The sequence below is a fragment of the Cupressus sempervirens genome, chromosome 10 (genome assembly GCF_028749045.1).
Source record: "Cupressus sempervirens isolate cs-2001-9-10 chromosome 10, ASM2874904v1, whole genome shotgun sequence".
Lineage (NCBI taxonomy): Eukaryota > Viridiplantae > Streptophyta > Pinopsida > Cupressales > Cupressaceae > Cupressus > Cupressus sempervirens.
Window position 1 is genome coordinate 669,462,328 of NC_143127.1, and position 6,000 is coordinate 669,468,327.

The following is a 6,000-nucleotide window of genomic DNA, read 5'->3' on the forward strand; positions in this document are numbered from 1 at the left end:
TGAAATTCTTTTTTTTAAAATGAAAGTATCTTTTGTACTTGATCTTACTATCTTGCTATTTCAAAGGATAAGTAAAGATTGTTATGACAGTAGAGATAAATAGTATAGTACTAGGATCAGTAAATATCATTAAGTTAGAATGTTAGTTTAATTGTATTTACGGGTTCTATTATTATAGTATTTGTTTGATTTGTTATAGTAGTCTAAATTTACCTTGGAAATAGGCAAAGTTAAGATGTGTTCGAATAGATTAAAGGATGTAGTATCATGTTGAAAACTGAGTTATATTCTGTAGCATGAACATTCTTTGAAAATCTGTTTGATGTGTATTTTAAGAATAGCTATGATGAATGTATATCGGGGTGGCTGAATTTGGTTTATCCTATTCAGTTAATTAATTCAATGATAATTATAAAATGAATTGGGTGGGTTAATTACATATAAAAGATAGTTGGCCTTACCTATGACTTAAACCTATATGGTTAAGTACGAAGAACAAGGCATATCTCTATTCTGTCAATGACAAGTATAGTAGAGAAACCCGTTATGTGTTGACTATGAGCATACCATACATGGATGTAGTATCTTAGTGCCATAACGATGACACCTCAGTATATATATGTTTCATTTACACATTATTCTTAGTGCAAGTTTAATTTTGTAATAATGAGTAAAGGTTTACTTCTTGCATATTAATTTTGGAACTACACTATGTTAAAGTGAATTAGATATCTGCATTATGGTTTTGTATATGTTTGGTCTAACATGCATGCAGGTGGATTAAACTTTTCAACTCAATGTGTACTGAGCCCTCTTTTGTTTTGTGTTGCATTCTGTGTGTTTCTAGGTGCTTCGAGATTAAAAGTAGCTAAAGATGTTTATTGAAGTTCTTCTTGAATCATTATTTATTTTCTTGTAAGGTCCATATTTTGGACATAGGAATTTAAGGATGAGATTGTACTTCATTATTGTTTTGAACACAATATGTATTAGAATCTTTATGGAATCATATTTGGATGATAATTACTTGTATTTTGAGGTTTTCAATTTGAGAGTGATTCAATCTATGTTATTGTACTTGTATTAAGTAAAAAAAAAAATTGTTTTCTTTGTACTTGTTATTGGATTCATATTATTGGTTTTGTTAGTGGTAGTGTTACATTTGGTATCAGAGCCTAGGGTTAGAATAACTAGGACTCTTGGGTTATAGGGTTTAACCCATCAGCAATGCGTATTAATAGTTGTTGTTTGTAGGTTGCTATCATGCCTCCTGTCACTAGAGGAACTCAAGGACATGGTATTCCATAGGATAACCTTGTTGGAAAAGGTTGAGGTAGGGGTAGGGGCTATGGTAGAGGTCCTAGGCACTAGAATTTTGCTATGAATGATCTGTTTAATCAGAATGCTAGGGTTGGAAACAACCAAGATAATCAGGCAGATCAAGCTATGGTACTTCAGAGGATACTGGAACATCTCAATAATATTGAGGCTAATAACCAGATTCCTGGTGGGGGAGTGAATGATAAGAGACCTCTTGTGCAAGGTATTAACCTTTCTATTGAGGAAGATCCAGTGGCAAGAGCTCAGCTCAAGGATCTTTCCAAGATGAAAGGACCGTTATTTTATGGTATGGAACAGGGTACAACAGTAGAAGCTTGGTTGTTGAACATTGAGTGATGCTTTGTCTTACACCATTACTTGAGTAATGTGAAGGTAAGATGGACAATTATGCATTTGAGAGGATTTGGTTCCTTGTGGTGGGAGTAGGTTCATGTCAGAATATTGGCATCAGGCCCGTGCAAAGGAGTTCTTTCAGATTATGCAGTCTGGCTATACAGTGGAAGCTTATGAATGTAGGTTCTACGAGCTTAAGAGCTTTTTTGGGTGGGCTGAAAATGATAAGGCCATGATACAACACTTCATCAAAGGACTTATGCCCAAGATTAGGGAAGAAGTGAGAACTTTTCAACCTTTGACTATGCAGGAAGCTTTGGAGCGAGCAAAGCTAATTGAGATGAAGTCTGGATATCATGGGGCTTCATATAAAACCAACATGAATCCACCTACTTCGAATGTCAATAGGAATCAAAAGCCTCCACAGGGCAGTTTGAAATTAGGATTTTCAGGTGGGAAATTCAAGAAGAGAAAGTTTAGTAAGAACTCTAAGGGTTCAGAACAACCTAAACTACCTCAACCACCTCAGAGTGTGCAGAGTAATAAGCCATTTGCTAATCCTTCTGGTCAAAACATGGGATTCAGGAAATTTGTTGAGTGTTTTCATTGTGGTCAGTTGGGTTATTACCAATCTTAGTGCCCTAACTAGGACAAGCTGAAGGTTGGACCTAAGCCAGCTAGGTCTGAAGCGACAGTTGGTGATTTTGTTAGGAACCACCGTATCTTTGCAACCTTGGAACAGAAGCAAGTTGAACCCTAGAATATGGTTATTGAAGCTCAGGGTAATACTCAAGGTATGAAAGTATCTATTTTATTTGACTCTGGAGCTAGAGACTCATTTATTTCTTTCGCTTTAGGTGCAAATAGTGGAATTTTTGTGGTTAGGGCAAGGGACAGATGGCAAGTGGAGTTAGCGTCAGGATCCAAGGTGAACATTGATATTGTTGTTCCTGACTGTAAGATTCATATGAAATCTTTCACTACTTCAACGAACCTTAGGATTATACCTTAAGGATCATATGACATAGTTTTGGGTATGGATTGGTTAGAACAACATCAAGCCATTTTGGATTGCAAGGATAAGACAATCAGTTGTGTAGATGATCTTGGATTAGCTAGAATTATTATGGGAATCAAGAGACCCATCTCTTTATGAACTATTTCTGCCAAGCAATTGTCAAGGTGTGCTCGAAAAGGCTACAGTTTGTTTGCCATATTAGTAAATGACTTAAATGATTCCATGGATAAAGGTTCTTCTCATGATCATCTAGCCTTGTAGAATTTTTTGGATGTATTTGTTGAAGAGATTTTGGGAATACCCCTGAGAAGAGAAATTGATTTTTGAATTGATTTAGTGCCAGGAAAGGAACCAATTTCCAAGACTTCATACAGAATGATAGCTCAAGAGTTGGTTGAACTTAAATTTTAGCTGGAGGAGCTTTTGGAGAAAGGTTTAATTCGTCCTAGTGTTTCACCTCGGGGTGCTTCAGTAATTTTTGTCAAGAAGAAAGACAGTTCTTTAAGACTTTGCATAGGCTATATATAGTTGAACAAGGTCACTGTTAAGAACAGGTATCCTTTACCTAGAATTGATGACTTGTTTGACCAGGTCAAGGGTGCCTGAGTCTTTTCTAAGATTGATCTAAAATCCGGGTATCATCAACTTAGAATCTAGGAATTTGACATTCATAAGATAGCTTTTCGCACTAGGTATGGACACTACAAATTCACAGTAGTACCTTTTGGGTTAACAAATGCACCTTCTGTCTTCATGAGCCTTATGAATGGTGTATTTAGAACTTACCTTGACAAGTTTGTAGTGGTATTTCTTGATGATATTTTGGTGTATTCTTACTCTGTTGAGGAGCATGAGCAGCATTTATTCGTAGGAACAGATTGTATGCCAATCCTAAGAAGTGTGAATTCTTCAAATCAAAGATTTTCTACTTAGGACATATCATTTTAGGTGATGGAATTTTTGTAGATCCATCCAAAATTTGGGCTATTATTGATTGGCCAGCACCTACAAATGTGTCTGAGGTTTGAAGTTTCATGTGTTTAGCAAGCTATTATCGTAGATTTGTGTCAAACTTCTCTAGAATAGCACATCATATCACATCTCTTCAAAGAAAAGGGAAGAAATTTGTGTGAACAGAGGAATGCAAGGAAGCATTTCAAAAACTGAAGGAATGTTTGACCAGTGCACCAGTTTTGGCAGTCCCTGATTCAGCTGAGGAGTTTGTGGTTTGCACTGATGCATCCTTGGATGGCATAAGGGCAGTGTTGATGCAAGAGGGACATGTTATAGCTTATGAGTCCAAAAAGCTAAAGAGTCATGAGGTGAATTACCCTACTCATGATCTTGAACTTGCTACGATTATGCATGCTTTGACTAAGTGGTGGCATTCTCTTTTGGGTCAATGATTTGAGTTACATTTTGATCATCGTAGCCTTCAGTATCTTTTCACCCAACCAGACCTCAACACTAGGCAGCGAAGATGGATGGAGTTCCTATGTGAATACATATTCAATATTAAGTATGTGCATGGGAAGGAGAACGTGGTTGCTGATGCACTTAGCAGAAGGTGACATGAATTATCTTCTTTAATCCTAACAGTGGATCTTAAGGATAAGATTCTTTAGAATCTTTCTACAGATCATTGGTTTTAGGATGTTAAGGTTGTTATTGACAATGGAAACATCTTAGAAGGGTGATTTGAGGGGTATTTAGTGAATCCTGAAGGTTTTCTATTGTATAGAGGGAGTGTTTTCGTTCCTGAGTTGGGTGATTTGAGAAATCTAGTTATGTTGGAGGCCCACAAAGCACCATATTCAGCTCATCCAAGTGTCAAGAAAATGCTTGCTGACCTTAATCAGCATTATTATTGGCCTGGAATGAAGAGAGGCATAGCAAATTTTGTGGCTCAATGTTTGGAGTGTTAGCGAGTTAAAGCTGAACATCAGCACCCTGCAGGACTATTGCAGCCACATAGTATTCTAGAATGGAAATGGGACACCATTTCTATAGATTTTATAACTGGATTTCCTATTATAGCTTGTAGGCATGATGCTATTATGGTGGTAGTAGACTGATTTTTGAAGGTTGCTCATTTTATTCCGGTTAGATCATCTTATAATGCAGCAATGATTGCCAAAGTATATATGGAACAGATAGTTAAGTTACACATAATTCCTAAAAAAGATTATTTTTGATAGGGATCTAGTTTTTACTTCATCTCTTTGGAAATCTATGCAGTGAGAGTTAGGTACTCAACTGAATTTTAGTTCAGCTTATCACCTAGAGACAGACGGGTAAACTAAACGTGTCAACCAGATTCTGGAAGACATGCTTAGGATGTACGCAATGGACAGACAGAATAAGTGGGAGGAGTATCTACATTTGGTAGAATTCATGTATAATAATGGATATCACAGTTCCATAGGTTTGGCACCATTTCAAGCATTATATTGTAGACCTTGTAGGACACCTCTCAGCTGGGACAATTTGGAAGACAGGATTCTTTTAGGACCTGGTATGTTGCTAGATTTAGAATAGCAGGTTAAGAGGATTAGAGAGCACCTTATGACTACTCAGGTTAGACAGAAGAAATATGCTGATAAGTACAAAATTGATCATCAATTCTTGGTTGGTGATAAAGTGTTTCTCTGGGTTAGGCAGTGTAAAAGTCCAATTCATTATGGAAAGGGATCCAAGTTAGCACCATGATTTGTAGGTCTGTTTGAAATGTTGGAACAGATTGGACCTATTGCCTACAAACTTGCCTTTCTGCCAAGTCTTTCATGCATTCATAATGTATTTCATGTTTCTATATTGCATAACTATATACCTGACATTGCTCATGTACTTGATTGGAAACATTTGCAGATTACGGATGGGCAAATCATGCTGGAACTAGTGCAGATCATGCAAAGTAGAACTATGAGTTTAAGAGGAAGAGAAAAAGGATAGATAAAGGTCCTATGGGACCCCAATGATGAAACATCTGCTAATTAGGAAGACACTGAAATAATGAGAGCAGTGCATCTGTACGTATTTGTTGACTTCCAGGAGGAAGTCAGGAACTAGTGGGGGAGGAAGTCATGCTTGACCTTACTACTTTCTGTTTCTCCTTATTTTCTTTAGGTTGTTGCATTTGACACTAATTCGATTGCTGGGATATTGTAAACACTGAACACTGTTTTTCTTATGATCAGACATATTAGTTTCAGATTAGGAGTTATATTTTGTTTGGATACTGCTTTTGAAGTACAGTTTGATTTTACTCAAGATTTTAGTAAATTAGGTCTAGTTGTATTGTCAATTTA